We start from the raw sequence: 17,249 nt of genomic DNA, 5'->3' as shown, positions 1-17,249 counted from the left end.
ATTCCTCTTCTTGTACGACTTTGTTTTGCTGTTCCCTCTGTTGGGTTTTTTGTTGTAGTCGCGGTGTATTCATTTTTTCTGTTGGGTTTCCGCTTCAAGCCGCTATGTCCGCACGTTGTAGCAGTTGCCCTTTATGAACCCCGTGGTTATCTATACAAGCAGGGAGGCCACGCAAGGGTTGACACAAGTCCTTATGGGAGCTTGTGTTCAGAGCCAGGTTAGGGCACGAATCAGGAGTTCGTCTCAACTGAACCTGTACGGCCATAGAAATTATGGCGACGTGCATTGAACGTACTTGAAGACCTGCCATGGTTTTAACGAGACGGAGGTGAGAGCAGTATTAGCCTGCCAGCCATTCCGATAAGATGTCACTCTTATCTACTGAGGTGACAGAATACTGCCCCCCCCAGCCCTTTGTCGGTCTTATCCGTTTCGGTTTTCCAGTATGCCATAATCAGAATCTTACTTGTCTCGATTCTGATGGGCTCTTGCCAAGGGTTTTTCTTCGTCTTCTGTGCACCTTTGGTGCTGGTCGCTGTGTCCCTCGTCGCTTTGTTGCCTCCCTCTGGTGGGTAGGTTCTCCCTCGGTGCAAGCCCGGTGGGGGTTGTGGACGCTTATTTGAAGGCGGCATCTTCTCGCCTCTTCGCGGGAGGTTCATTGGGCGCGTGAGGCGTTTTGAGCCAAGCCCTCCTCTCCTGCAGCTCTTGGTCGGGGGCTGCGTATTACTATTCGCAGCTGACCTACTTAGCGTAGGCCGTCCACTATCCACCAGCTGTGACCCCGGTAGTAGCCTGAGCTCAGCCTTACCTGGATATAAGGCGGTTAGCCAGTTATATAAACCTAGATATTAAAAGATGCCGCTTAGCATATACACCTGATGTCCAAAATGTATGTATTCTTAGACCTAAATATTGATTCTGATTTTATTTCTTACATCTTCCTTATATACATTTTTATACTCTCGCAACAAAGTTGCTAAGGAGAGTATTATAGTTTTGTTCACATTACGGTTGTTTGTAAGTCCTAAAACTGAAAGAGTCAGATATAGGGTTATATATACCAAAGTGATCAGGGTGACGAGTAGAGTTGAAATCCGGATGTCTGTCTGTCCGTCCGTCCGTCCGTACAAGCTGTAACTTGAGTAAAAATTGAGATATCATGATGAAACTTGGTGCACGTATTTATTGGCTCCATAAGAAGGTTAAGTTCGAAGATGGGCAAAATCGGCCTACTGCCACGCCCACAAAACGGCGAAAACCGAAAACCTATAAAGTGTCATAACTAAGCCATAAATAAAGACATTAAAGTGAAATTTGGCACGAAGGATGACATTAAGGAGGGGCATATTTACACGTAATTTTTTTGGAAAAGTGGGCGTGGCCCCGCGCCTACTAAGTTTTTCGTACATATCTCGGAAACTACTATAGCTATGTCAACCAAACTATAGAGTCGTTTCCTTCAGGCATTTCCATATACAGTTTAAAAATGGAAGAAATCGGATAATAACCACGCCCACCTCCCATACAAAGGTTATGTTGAAAATCATTAAAAGTGCGTTAACCGACTAACAAAAAACGTCAGAAACACTAAATTTTACGGAAGAAATGGCAGAAGGAAGCTGCACTCAGGCTTTTTTTAAAAAATTGAAAATGGGCGTGGCGTTGCCCACTTATGGACCAAAAACCATATCTCAGGAACTACTAGACCGATTTCAATGAAATTCGGTATATAATATTTTCTTAACACGCTGATGACACGTACGAAATATTGGTGAAATCGGTTGACAACCACGCCTTCTTCCAATATAACGCTATTTTGAATTCCATCTGATGCCTTCTCTGTATAATCCATATATACATTAGGAACCAATGATGATAGCGGAATAAAACTTTACACAAATACGGCATTTGAAAAATTTGTAAATGACGGATAATGAAATCTCGATTATCACTTTATCATGCGAGAGTATAAAATGTTCGGTGACACAAGAACTTAGCCCTTCCTTACTTGTATAAATTAAAAGTGTTAAATATTTATATGTTATTGTTTGTATTGGTGTACTGACACATACATATGTACATATATATTCTATTTTTTCTGCATACTTCGGTCATATAAAGGTGTGCAACTTTGTTGTTGGAGAGAAAATCCATCTCCAATTTCTGGTATTAACCGGAAACGAATGAATGTCTAGCCACGAAAAAATTCTTCAACATATATCTGGCTTACGCCAACTCCCTGACGGAAGAGAAGGGCGAGTAAAAGTGTCTTCGCGACAACAGTTGAAAAATTCAGCCTCCTTATAAAAAAAAGTCCCCAAATGTGATGAAACTGTTCAACTTCGCCGGGGCCCAAAATGTGATTGTTTTTTAAACCAGGTTGCGGAGCAAGATAATTCATCAAGCTGTGTGGCTGTCTCAGGATCGAAAATGTTAGATGGAAAAAATGTTTTCAATGTTGTACACGTGCGTACATTCAGAGGTCCAAATATGTAGCGAAGATATGTATCCACCTCTATGCAGAAAGAAACATCTGTCATCAAAAAACAGTATGGCTCGACGTAAGCAAAGCGTAAGTATGAAAGTTGAGAAACTGGCCGACGCACATAGGAGCATTTGGTCTCAAAAACCGGACAAAATTATAGAATTCAAAAAATATTCAAAAGAAACACTTTTCTCAGGAAAAGATTCTGTGTGGATTTCCATTTCGTATCTCACACATTGAACGATATTTTCCAGAATTTACTTCACGCAACACAAAATACCAGTTGCAATTTCGATAATAATAGATTGTATCGAGAATAAGGACGTGCGGTCTGAAGGAAGTCTAGGTTCCGACTACTTATGTGGCAATATAGCGGGCTAAAGGTCAATCATTTAATCGGTTTATTGTAGTACGGTAACTTAGATATTAAAAAAAATCAATTTTGAGTAGCATCGCTGTAGTTTGGGTTATGCTCGAAAATTCTGGGAAGAGACTTAACCCTTTGCCGGACAAAACCGTCTGCAGACGGTCTTTACATTATCTGAATTTAAGTTCAAACAGCATAGGTGTCGTGTGATATTGGTCTCTATTTCTTTGGTTTTTAACTGAATACACACAAATATTAAGCAGAAAATGATTTCAACGCTATAGTTTAAAAGTTTGGTGAATTCAAGTGACACCGAAAGTGAAAAGTGGGATCTTAATTATCGTGAAAACTTATCCCATTACAAAAATTAAAAAAAGTGGTTTCCGGTGGTCAAATTGAGTTAGGAATTTTTCAGGTAAGTAGTCATATTGCTCATTTTTAAAATTTAATTAACATATAATCTCGAAATATAAATTTCCGAAAATTTTAAGAATATAGTGAAAACCGTCTCTGGACGGTCTTGCCCGGGTAAGGGAAAAAATACATTACCGTACCTGAATCGGTCAGTGTATAACCAATGTGGGGTGTTCACTTTTTAATTGCTTTTTAAATTGAAAAATGTTATTTATATATAATTCTATTTTTTTCAGAAAATGGAAGAGTTCAGACATCAGAAAAAAAGAAAATATTGTGTGAAAAAGCCACATGAGTTCACAGAGGAAGATAGAAGAAAGCTTAAATTATCTGCAATGACAGATGAAGAAATCGAGCAATTGATGAACTCAACTCTTTTGTCTGATGAAGAAGCTGAGTACGAAGACGATGACAAGAGTATAGCTGACCCAGAGTATGTTGTTGATCAGATATCACCTGAGGAAAACCAAATCATAGACGACGTTTTATGTGAAATGAACAACAGCGTTGTAGTGGTGTCTCATCAGAAGCAGTAGAACCGATTCCGTATATATAAATAACTAGTACGGATGCAGAGGCTGCAACCACTACCAAAAAAGCGAATAAGCCACGGAGGAGGCCACATTCGCCGCTACCGACAATCGAATCGACTGGCCCACAAGTAATACCATCATCAGGCGGATATGCAGGCTCAAGCTTGGATGCCATTGACAAGAGTTCGATTGAGTTCTCAAATATCTTATGGCTAAGATCAAAGATCTATGAAAATGCATGTAAATGAAATTGCGTTCCGTGGAGATTCTGGGTTACCTTATGCCGTCAGAAAGCTTAAGAACCCGATTGAGTTTTTAAATTATTTTTTGACTGATGAACTCATAGCCGTAATTGTTGAAGAAACCAACCGAACAGCGCGGTCAATAGACATAAATACCCAGTTCATAACTAATTCTTCACAGATTCGAAAATATCTCGGCGTTTTGATGTTTATGTCTATTTTTCGCTATCCAAATATAGAAGCGCACTGGAGTTAATTTGGATTTAGACATGTACCAAATGCTTTGCCTTGGAAGAAATTTGTTGCAATTAAAAAGCATTTGTCTTTTTCTGATAAGAGTAAGCGCATCAAAAGAGGTGAGCCAGGGTACGATCCATTATTTCGAATAAGGAAAATTATTGATTTTTTGAATGAACGCTTCGATTCCGTTCCTAAACAAGCTCGTTTATGTATTGATGAACAGATGTGTAAAACAAAGGCCGTGCACCATTTACGGCAATATATGCCAAACAAGCCCAATAAATGGGGTATAAGGCTTTTCGTGTTGTGCGACAGCAATGGATATGCATACCAGTTTGAGGTATATAATGGTGCTGGTGATAACACTATTTTACCAGGCACACCAGATCTTGGAGCCACCAGCAATGTCGTCATTCGGATATCGCAAACAATTCCTGATTTCGTGAATCATATTCTATACTTTGACAATTTTTACTCAATACTGCCACTAATGGTTTATTTACGAGCTCGTGGTATATTTGCTTTAGGTACCATTCGAGCCAACAGAATATCAAACTGTAAGCTACCATCCGATTCAGATACTGAGCTGAGAAAAGTGGATGGAGGTATCGCAGTTGAGTTTTCTGCTACTGCGTATGGAGTTGGCTTGACTACGGTTCTCTGGAAAGACACCAAAAATGTTCGGCTATGCTCAACTTATGTAGGTGTCGAACCATTTGCAAAAGCGAATGCTGCTATCCAGCCATCGAAAATTCATAGATATAATAGAAAAAAGAGAGAATACATTGAAATAGATTGCCCACAAATCATTCGTGAGTACAACTCTCACATGGGTGATGTAAATCTCATGGATTTATATATGGGCAGAAACGGCTTGCATATAAAAACCATGGATACAATGACTCGCATATTCTATCATCTACTAGACATGGCTGTCACCAATGCTTTCAATCTGTACCGTCGAAATAAATCATCGCTTGCAGAGGAAGAGAGAAAAGAAAAAGATTTGACTCTATACCAGTTTCGTTTACAATTAGCAAAATCGCTGTGTCCTTCCACCGACAAACCAACGGTTGGACGTCCATCAAGCGGATCGCAGTAATTTCTTAGCAATAACGCTATTGGTAAACGAGCAGTGCACCCCGTAGAAGAAATAAGGTATGATCAGCTCAACCATCTTCCAGAGTGGGGTTCAAAGAAGTCGTGTAAACTTTGTAAGAAATCTGAATCACACTTTTTGTACAAAATGTAAGCTACATTTATGTTTTTCAAGTAGTAAAAACTGTTTCAAAGACTATCATTTGAATGAATAATTAAAAACAACACAATTTAATACTTTCACCGGCCTTTATGAATCATTTTGTTGGAACAAAACTAGTTTCTTTCATCGTTGGTCTATAAAATACGCCTTGTTTATTTCTTACCCTTTGTCGGGCAAGACCGTTTACAAACGGTATTCAATTTTTTGCACCTGGCGTCCCAACCAATAAAAATTTTTGAAAATGGTTTTCAAATATAAGTTCACCACACTAAAGTCATCCTAAAACTAAAATTACCAAAACAAGAACCCTTTTATTTCTGTTTTGCCTGTCTAAAGGTTAAGTGACTTAAGGTAGGTTTCAAGACCAGAGCTTACTCATATAGGGATTAAGAAGGTTACCGATACATTCTCCAATCTGCTTAATGTCAGCGAAAGTGCGGCAACCGGAGATGGTGAACCTGAAACCCCGACCGAGCTATTCAAATACTCCAGCGACGACATTGACAAGTTGCTTAAATGTGCTCTGCCTACAAAGTGGGGCCGTACAGCCTGCGTCAAGTAACATGGGATAAGCCTCATCTGTGTGTTCTGCTTTTTCTAGCATAGAAACGAAGCGAAGGGCTTGGACAAATAAAAAGTCAGTGCATTCGCTTCTTGGCTAAGCCGCTGTTGACAATCATAACTTTGAAGTTGTAGATAATTTTGTCTTTGTATATTGGGAGCAGCTTCAACAACAACAAAAATATCAGCTTGAAATCCAACGCAGAATCACTCTTGTCTTGAGATGCTACTTAGGACTGGACGGGCAATTAAAAAGTAAAGTCCCCACTCGACGATTCAAAACCAACAAATTACTTGTTATTCCCGTACTTTTATTTGATGCTAAAAAATTGGTTATAAAAATTGGGTTCCGTTCGGGCTAAGTAGGCCTGACTGTGGTGGTCTTGTCCTGTTGTCTAGATGATAGATTGACATAAAATTGTAAAAGTATGAATCAACAACGGGAAGCTGAAGAAATATATTGTATATGTGTGGTATTTTGATCAGTATTGTCAAATCAGTACATTGAAGTGAAGTTGTTGGTGTAGGGCGTTAAAAAATTGTTTGAAACTAAAATTTCGTAAAGATACTATTTCTGTAAAATATATAATAACAATAACCATTTGAGAGAGTGCGACAAAGATTTTAGAAAAGGGAGAAAGTGCGATGGACGAAACAAGCACTGAGACGGATAGGTCCTTGTAGAATTTACTACAGCATATAAGGCTGAACCCACACCGGGCTAGTCAAAACAGTTTTTCTTGTCTCATACGACAACTGTCCGTAGCTTCTTATGTGACAACCCACACCGAATAAGACGAAACGAAAACGCATGTTCGAGTTTTGACTTGTTTGAAGAGCTGTTGTCGAACTTCTTATGTATTTTCATACAGCCAACGCACACCAAATGCGACAAAATCGCCTTTGTGGCCGATCAATACATGCTGAGCTACGGCGCAACCCACACCGAATGAAACAGATAAAACAAGACAGGACAGAAAAACACGTTTCGTTGCTTATAGCTGCACCATTGTTTTTCATAGCAAAATGTTATAACTAATCTTTTTGCAAGAGTTATGCTTTTGCGGTAGTTTGTATTTTGCTTAAAAATTAAATGTTTTTTTAAATACAGCAAATATTCGAATGTTGACACCTGCATCCTTATAAAAATTCGAAATTTTCTCGGATGCATTCTCAGCTCATAAAACAAATGTGTAATAATATTTTCTGAATCGCGCTTCTGGTTGTACGGATGCCCCACCAAAATATACCTTTCTTTCTTTTTTCGTTTTATTTCAAGGCACACAAAGCGAGAAAAAAAAAATTGTCTCATTGAGCTTCGGTTGGTGTGGTTTAGAGCACAAGACGTTTTTGTGTCTTATTATTCAAAGACGTTTTTGACTAATTCGGTGTGGGTTCGGCCTTAAGGAGCGCAAATTCGTAGTGGAAGTGAGACACCATCGCCAATTCCTGGCGTTCAGCCTGGTGGATGAACGTTCTTCAACAACTCGCTAATTTGCGCCCACGCTCCGACGGAAGAGAAGCACGATTTGACCAAAGATGTTTTCGATTGGAGCGCACCAATGAGAGCTGCCCGCGCCACGTCGTGTTTGGCGACTTTAACGCCAGTGTGAACAAAGAAGGTACCTTTGGTAAATTCAGCCTCCACGATGAAACATCCCCAAATGGCTTGAGGCTGATCGACTTCGCTTAAATATTTAGAGAAAAAAAGTTAAATTTGCCAAATGTAGTATTCAAGCAAATATCATAAGAACGAAACGGGTCAGATAGGAATTAATGGATTTTAAGAATAACTCAGGAAATTCATTTACATACTTTCCGAAATTAAAATTAATTATTCAAAAATGCATAAATAACTGTGACATATGTATGTAATAATTAATGCTAAATTTTGAAAAAAAACATTGAAACCTAAATTTGAAATAACAGAAACACCAAAGGATGTTTATCAAATTCTAGACGTGAATATTTACATATTTATATAAATAAGAAACATAGCTTCTTAGCTGCCCGGCCTGAAGGCCGCCCACGCAAAAAGGAGTTCTACGCGAAAAAAATTTGATACACCCCGGTGTTGGACCGACCAGAATTATTTTTTTTTTGAAGCGCGGCCGAAGGCCACCTACGCAAAAGGAGTTCTACGCGAAAAGAATTTGATACACCCCGGTATTGGACCGACCAGGGTTATTTTTTTTATAGGTTGTTGATTCTCGTATTTGGGGTATAATCTGTTCACTTTATTATAAATGATGTCGATAAGGTAACACTGATTATTTGACAGTTTGTAATTAATTTGTTATTCTTAAATAATCATAATACAACAATAATTTAAATGTATATATAAAGCTATTTTTGCACTATATTTTATTTTATTTTATTTTATTTTATAAAAGCTTACATAATAATACAATTATTATACAAACTTAAGAAAATACGCAGCACTAGCATCATGGGCTATCGGCCGACTGGTTATGTTATATGCGTCGAAGAAGGTCGCTGTCTTTCAAAAAGTTGTAGATTTTCGAAATGTTGTTGCTTGAGGGATCCATCAATAAAATTATTGGATCAGTATTATTGAAGTTTGACAGTCTATGAGTTTGAAGTGCTGGACAATGTTGCAGAAGATGCAATAGATTTAAATCTGAATCACAAAATGGGCATTGGTTGATCTGAGTGCCATTTAGTATGTGAACGTGTGTGATAATGGAGTGGCCAATGCGAAGTCTGATATATGGAATGATATAATTAGATGAAAGCGATGACGGAAAGGATGGTTTGATACGATTTGAATTTATTCTAGAGTAGTGGTGTCTGTAATTCATCCAATCAAGCGCCAATTTAGTGGATCTTTGTTGAATAATAAGCCGTTTTATATCACTCTTAACAAACAAGGCAGATGTAGTTGTTGGAGTGATGCACACTTCCTTAGCCACCGAATCCGCAAAAGTATTTCCAATGATTCCAGAGTGACCGGGTATCCACATTATTTTTAGTCTATGTGCTAACAAAAACAACAGCGATCTAATGCCAATAATGACGTCATTGTAGTTACTGCGGTTTTTTAAAGCTTGAAAACACGATAGACTATCTGTACAGATGATGAATTTACCAAGGTTTTGTTGGGCATACTGGACAGCTTTGAGAATACCCGTAGCTTCAGCGGTAAAAATTGAACAAAATGGAAATAATAAACCATACGATATTCTTTGTTGGTTATCATCAACTACAGCAAAAGATGTATGCGACGATTTGGAGCCATCAGTATATATAAACTGCCAACCAAAAGATTTGAAGTGCGCAGATAATTCCAAAAATCGAGATTTATACACAGTGCTTGGAGTGATGGATTTGCGAAGAAAAGTAAGATCACTAATGAAAGAAGATTCATTTACTTTCCACGGTGGAATATATTTACTGCAAGGCAGCAATATTTTAAGCGGCAACTCATTGGTTTTAGCAAACAAAGCACTTTTAAAAATAGAAGACGGTATTTTAGGAGACCTCTTTCTGCAAAGTGATGATTGAAAGTCCTTTTTTATAGTAAAGTTCGTGCTAAGTATGAGTTTTGAATAAAGCTTATTTAAGCTATCTTCCACTGCATCTTTTAGAGAAGGTAGGCCAGCTTCCGTCAGTATGTTTTTAATTGGCGATGTTGGAAACACTCGAAGAGAACAACGAACTGAAGAATGATAGGGCGCAGCAAGCATCTTTAGATGATTCTTAGAATGATGTCCATAAATTTCCAAGCCATAATTAATTACAGATGAGATGAGGGCTTTAGTGACGTTGACCAGTAAAGCCGAGCCGATGAGTGAGCGCTTACATGAGAGGTATTTAATAATATTTAAATTAACAAAAAGTCTTTTTCTTATATACTGACAATGTTTCTTAAATGTATACTTAGAGTCTAATACAATACCAAGGAACTTAATACTATCTGTACACAAAATGTTTGTATTATCAAATGTGAGCGTTGGGATAGTACATTGATGTTTTTTACAAATATGAAAAAGTTTCGATTCAGGAAAAGATATTGATGTGCCTGAAGTAGAGGACCAACGAGAAAGACGCAATAAAATTTCAGAGAAAGTAATTGTTACTGAAGTCAAATTTGAAGTTTTTGAGAATAAAATTAAACCATCAGCATAAATCTGATGCCGGATAGTAACAAAATCTGATAGAATGGTACTGATTTCATCAAATGCAATAGTAAATAGGATCACCGAGAGCGGTGACCCTTGTGGGGTACCATTATCTAATGGTAGAACAGAGGATGAAACATTGGATGTGATAACACTTAATTTACGGTTGGATAGGAAAGATTTGACAAAGTTAAAAATACGAGAACCCACTCTCCACCTACTAAGCTGTCTTAACACTACATGAATCCCAATCCTGTCAAATGCTTTTAGGAAATCTAAAGAAAGAATAGAAACATGATTTTTGTGGGACAGAGTATCAGAGATAAAGTGATCAAGGTGCAGGAGAGCATCCAACGTACCCTGCCCCCTCTTGAACGCAACTTGGTTGTGCGAAATGAGATTATTAGATTGAGCATACCAGGCGAGTCTAGTAGCAATAATCTTTTCAATCAATTTACCAAGGCAAGGAAGAAGGGAAATGGGACGATAACTGCTGACCACACCAGGAGGTTTACCAGGTTTTAAAATAGGAATAATCGCGCTAGTCTTCCAGAGGACAGGGTAGTTGCCACTGAGAAAAATACTATTGTAAAGTTTGACTAGACGGGATATAAGGAATGGAGGAAGGTGCTTGATGATAAGGTAAGAGATTTTATCAATGCCAGGAGTTTTGCCCTTGACTGACGAGAGGGCTAAATTAAAATCAAGTTCAGATATATCGGCATCTAAATATTCAGCTGATTGAGATAAGGTGGAAGGAGGAAGGTAAGGAGAGCAAAGAGAAGAAAGTTTACTAGAAGAAAAATCAGAAGAGAAATTGGAGTCCAAAGAAATATTGGAAAAGTGGGTGGCAAACTCTAAGGCTATATCTTTGGGATATAGTAGAGTGCCCCGAGGAGTATTTAAATAAGTGATAGGAGAAGAAGGTGATAAACCAGCCAGTCTTTTCATATCAGTCCAGATTTTTCTAGAATCCGAAGAAGAAGTGATATTATTCTTGGAAACAATGAACCTTAGCAGCCTTAGCTTTATGGCGAAAAAGTGCATTGGATTTTTTGTAAGCTATTAAGTTTGCACTAGAACGTAAACGTTTAAATTGATGCCATGCGATCTGTTTCAGATTTCTTAGTGCAGAAAGCTCATTATTCCACCAAAGAGGAGCAAGCTTGACTGGTTTAGAAGAAGAAAGGGGAAAAGAATAGTTAGAAGCAGAACGTATAATTTTTTGGATTCTAGAAGCCTCTTGATTTATATTGGAAGAAAAGGGGAAATAACGTGAATGCGAAAAACAGGCTTCTTCAAACCTATCCCAATCAGCCGAATCAGTTTTAAACCGAATCCTGGGCTTAAAAAATGAATGAGGGCGAGAAGTAGATATTTTGGAAAGGATGGGAAAATGATCACTGCCATGGAGATCATCAATACAACACCAGGATATTTTTGAGGAGAGGGAGGCAGAACATATGGAAAGATCAATATTAGTGAGGGTAGAGTGAGTGGAAAAATGGGTGGGGGAACCATCATTTAAAACAATGCAGTTGGATCTTAGTAAGGCATCCTCAATGCTACGTCCCTTGGAGTTAGCCGAAGCAGAGCCCCAAAGGGGACTCCAAGCATTGAAGTCACCACACAAGATAAAAGGATTTGAACCGGAAGGAATAAGATTTAAAAATTCAGTAGTAGAAAATGATTGATCAGGAGGGGAATAAGCACAGATGATTGAAATTTTATAGGGGGCGAGGATCTCAATAGCTACAGAAGAAAAAATTGAAAGGGGTATGGGAAGTAATACGTGAGGTAGATTTCTTTTAACTAGGATGGCAACTCCCTGCTTGTTGGTGGTGTTATGTGGGAGATTAATAAAATATCCCACATAAGCCCTAGGGGTAAAAGCTGAGGCATTATAAGATAGGTGAGTTTCATTCAACAGGATAATAGATGGATTGTACGATCCCATAAGTAACTCTAAGTTAATATAATTATTAACATAACCGTTAATGTTCCATTGAAGAAGTGTAATCATATCATATGTAAACTTATAAAAGAAAAAAGTTAAGCTACGAATATTTTATTTAAACTAAATGTCTTCATTGTAAGAAGGAAAATTGGGTAATGCAAGAGGATCTTGCGAGCAGGAGAGGGTGGGGGAGGGTGTGATAGGACAGGAGGAAAGGATATTGAGAAGAGAGTCAGAGATGGATAAAGGGGAAAAGAGAGGGGAAGGAGAAGTGACAGAAGAGGAGGTAGGATGGGTTGGAAGGGATTGTTTAGATGAATTGATGTCTGTAGTTGTTGTTAGATTAGTTTTGGTAGGATTGTTGGATTTGTTATTAGGTGTTGTTTCATTATTGATTTGATTAGTATTGTTAGAAATTTTAGCTATAGAGGCAAAAGAGTTTGCATTAGAAGTTGTATGAGAAAATTGAATTTTATACTTGGTAACAGCTTCACGCATACTACATTTATAAATAGTTTTAATTTTTAATATTTCTTTGGATTGTTGATATTTAGGGCAAGTATTAGATGATGCCGGGTGGTCGCCCGAGCAATTTGCACTCATTATTCTCTTACATTCAGTAGGTGGGGTATGATCGGAAGGGAGGTTGCATGAGACACAAGAAGGTGAATTACGGCAGTATTTTGCTGTGTGGCCAATTAATTGACATTGCTTACAACGCATAGGATTAGGGTAATACGGACGGACAGTGAGGTTCCTCCAGGCAACATCAATTCTTTCAGGAAGTTTGTATTTATCAAAAGTTAATAAAACTACACCCGTAGGATTACGGGAGCCGTCAGCAATTCGTGAAAACTTATGTACAGCAGAAACACCCTGCTCCTTAAGACCATCAACAATATCTTCTTCTGATAAGTTATTCAGGAATGGGGCGTATATGGTGCCTTTAACCGTATTCAAAGTATTATGAAGCTTGACATTGATATGACCTCCGCCAGGTAAAATTTTTGCAGAAAGAAATTTGCTAGCTGTTTTGTTGTTATTTACAAAGAGCAGTAGGCTACCATCACGTAGCTCAGTAACTTTACTTACTTCCTTACTGATTGCTTGAATACCTTTATACGTAGCGAAGCATGATAACGAATTAAGTGGCTTGTTGTCGTCCAGCGATGACATGACCAAAAATTTTGGATCATCCGTGTTTGAGACTGGTAATTCTGGAAATTGGTCTAACGGGATCGGATTTGGTTTTTTTCTTTTCTTTTTCATTATTGGAGATAATAGGGAAACCTATTATCCCCTAATTTGGTGGCCCCAGGGGCCATAGTAAACGCGAATTTTAGTTTAACAAATTAAGAAATTAAGTGATTGAAAAGATATAAAACGATAAAAAATTAATTCACAAACAAAGCACGAGCGTAATATAAACGCAGAACAAACCGTTATACCGTTTTAACAAACTCAATAAGCACAGAGCGAAAAGCAACCGGTTACGATGACAGTTCGACGGTGAATGCGCACTATATTATACAAAATAAATGTGTACAAATGAATTAGTGAAGTGTTAGTGGATATAAAAGTGAAAAATATAAGTGCAAAATTAATTTTATATATCGAAAATATGTAATTAAAATATAAAATTTGCAATATATATACTATCACATCAAAAAATAACACATAGCTATTTGATGTTCAATGGTTATCTCGCTCTAACCAATGGCAAATATCGAATGCTGCCTTGTTCTAACAGAATACATGCATTTGTTAGCAAATCTCTTCACAGTATGTTACGGGTAACAAATTCTTTTGTTAGCGCTTCTCTTACCTGTGCGTTATGGATAACAAAACGTATTTGTTACCCGAATATCTGTTAGTGTTATTATTTTCGTTATCAGTTTGTTACCTATAGCATATAAGCATGTTAGCAGGACCTATAACAAGCAGTAACAAGATTATCTGTTACCCATTTGTTACTTCTAGCAAATTCAATTATTTTAAATAAAATTCAGTTTTTTTTTATTATTTTGCTTTATTTAATAATAAAATCAAATCAGATATTTAGTTAAATTTATAATATGCCTATTATTATTACATAAAACTAGAAACTTCAACTTAGAACTAATATATACAACTTAAAACTAATATATGCAACTTAAAACTAATTTATATGTATAACTTAAAACTAATATTTACAACATAAAACTAATATGTGCAACTTTGAACTAATATTTGCAACTTAAAACTAATACGTGCTCTTCCGATGACATAGGCAGATTCGAAGCGAGCTCCACGTAATGTTCGTCCTCCAAGTAACGGGTGATGCGGATAATCGAATGATGCATCTTTGTCGCTATGACGCGGTATTCGCGCAATAATTTGCTTTGTGCCTGTACCTCGGCCTTTTCTAGCATCTTGAAAATTAAATTATAAAAATTAGCTTCTGTTTTAATTTGGTAATGTAATACTGCGTTACTTACTTTGTCTTTTAGGGACTTTTTAATGGCAGTGAGTCGGGTCTCAATGGCATCCAGCTTCTGGATTATATCTGAAAAACATAAATGTATTTTTATAAAGCAAATACTAATACATACATTTATATAATAATACATTATACCTGCATGGCCGCCAGAAGATGGTGACGGTACCACAATTTGTGATGGTTCTACTCGAGGAGCGCAAACGAGGTTGTAAGATATTTTTTTAAACACTTTATCTGTAAAAAAATATTATTAAAAAATGAAAAATATTTATTTTCAATACAACCTCAATGGGGGCTCAACGGTTGGTAGCATTCAACTTCGGAATCCATTTCTTCCACGAGGTCTTCGAAATTCATTCTATGAAAAATCATAAAAAAGGTGATGATTAATGATATTTTAATTTTAATTTAATTTTTAAAATCATGCTTCGGAGCAGAAATGCGTATATGCATATTCGAACTATGTTCACTTTTATTCATTATGAAACACTAATGTTGTTTTTATTTTAAACAAATTTAGATATTCTGCATACGAACAGATATCTTAAACGAACAAGTGAATATTTTTAGTTATAGAGGAGGTTCTCCAGTTCAAGAGTATATATACTTATACTGGCGGGAATATTCGAGATATTTGCGTTTAAAGCTGAAACTTACCACTATTCGAAGAACGTATTTTTCGATTTAAAATTAATTTTATACTTATATTTCGCATTTTTAAGTCCACTAACACTTCACTAATTCGTGTGGTTTTTTTTTAATATTAACTTATTGTTCAATTATATTTATTTAACATCAATTAAAGGATTACACTATTGATCTGAAGAACCTTCTCTATCCGACCATACCTATTTTATTCCCGAAATCCCGAGATTTTAAATTTTTTACATTTACATACATATATGTAGATATAACGCACAAATTACATATTTCACAAAAATTCACTATCTACAACAACTATTTGAATTAAATATGCACTATTTAACTTTAATAATTTAAAACTTACTCTCTTATTTGTTTGTTATACGTAATAGATTTGAATTTTTCAAATGGTCCAAATGATTTCTGTAATATTAAAATTTTTAATTATACACACACATATGTACACATTCAATTCACAATGCTTACCTTTTTCACCTTCTTAATCTTTTTCCTTTTCTCTATAATATATAAAAGAACTTAATAATACACATATAAGAAATTAATTATAAAATATCAAATTATCAAATAACAAACTTACGTCTTTAAAATCCAAAATAAACTGCGCTTTTTGTTTTCTTCTTCTTGAAAAATTGGGTATTCGTCTATCCTATTCTAGCAAATTAACATTACAATATGTTTAGAATGTCGATAGTTTTTCTCCATCTAACTTACATAATCTCCCATTCAATTGAAAATTCCAGAATATGTAACAGTGTTAGTGAACAGCTGAAAATGTTTCAATGTGTTTGTGCAATCTGTTACCTCCGTCTTGCAGGGTATAAATATACATATATATGTACGAATTCTTACTTACTAATACTAATTTCTATATACTCAATTATGATAACGTAAGCAATAATTATTGCAAACCTCAGTTTGTGAAAGAAACGGCTTACATTACGTCGGGACGGTTTCCGCTCTGGTTTGGTGTCGACGAAATGTGTTGTAGTAATTTTTGGAAATGAACTTTATTAAGCAACAATGATATTGTTTATTTGCAGAATATTGCTGAATTCAATATATTATATATTTTATTAGCAACGACAACTTTGTTGTTGGTATATGCTAATGCTATGCTAACTGTGATAACTCTCCTCAACTTAAGTGGCTATACAAGTGTGACACTTTCAAAAACAATTTTCTTTTTGCTTTTTCGATAGTTTATATATTCAAAAATATCCTGTGAAATCGGCAAGGTCGAATCTAGAATAGTTTTTGAATGGCAGCGTTCTAATAAGTGAGACTTTAAACGCGTTTTTCTCGAAATGACATTTTTCAAAATTGCTGACATCACAACTCAACGATAAATTGACCGATCGACTTCAAATTAAAACTAGTTATAGTTGAATACATTTGCTATACAATGGACTACGCTCTTTTTGATTGGTTGAAAATTGTCAATTTGGCATTAAAAAAACGATCATTTTTTTTCGTAAAAAAACGATTTTTTTTTTCAAAATTACGCCATTTTCTTAATTTTTGATATTTTTCAAAGATCGCAGTTCATTTTATAGAAAATATATTTTAGTTTAACAAACATTTTGAATTTTTTTGTTCAGCTACTCATTCGACCGGAGTCATGCCAGCAGTTGAGGAACTTTTGTTTTCGGTATTTCCGCAGATAGCACAAAACTCCGTTATTTTTCAATATTTTGTTAAAAAAAATTTAATATAACTTTCAATCTAGTACTTTCTTTTAAAAAATTTCAGGAAAATCGCCTAATTTTTCATGCGTCACACTGGTATAGCCCCTTAAGCATCAGCGTCTCGCTGATTACACTGTGGAACATTTTTGGGATTATTGTCTGGGGGGTGAGAAATTCCAAGTCAGGGTGATGGTACTAGGTCAGTATAGTAAACCCTCAA

General features: G+C 36.3%; 1 long non-coding RNA gene across 3 annotated transcripts; it reads right to left on the bottom strand.

The window, feature by feature from the left end:
* Positions 1-14,252: 14,252 nt before the first annotated feature.
* LOC126764458 (uncharacterized) lies at positions 14,253-17,243 on the bottom strand. 3 transcript variants are annotated; one of them, XR_007667986.1, is made up of 8 exons: positions 16,056-17,243; positions 15,922-15,995; positions 15,810-15,841; positions 15,688-15,746; positions 14,966-15,039; positions 14,817-14,915; positions 14,680-14,747; positions 14,253-14,613 (listed from the first exon to the last, which is right to left on the bottom strand). It is a non-coding gene; the product is annotated as an uncharacterized LOC126764458 (long non-coding RNA). The 3 variants fall into 3 exon arrangements; XR_007667987.1 differs by having other exon boundaries at positions 15,922-15,990; XR_007667985.1 differs by having other exon boundaries at positions 15,922-17,243.
* Between the last annotated feature and the right edge of the window lie 6 nt (positions 17,244-17,249).

The sequence above is a fragment of the Bactrocera neohumeralis genome, unplaced genomic scaffold (genome assembly GCF_024586455.1).
Source record: "Bactrocera neohumeralis isolate Rockhampton unplaced genomic scaffold, APGP_CSIRO_Bneo_wtdbg2-racon-allhic-juicebox.fasta_v2 cluster09, whole genome shotgun sequence".
Taxonomy (NCBI): domain Eukaryota; kingdom Metazoa; phylum Arthropoda; class Insecta; order Diptera; family Tephritidae; genus Bactrocera; species Bactrocera neohumeralis.
Note: the sequence above shows the minus strand (reverse complement) of the source record. Positions and strands in the feature narration are given on the sequence as shown.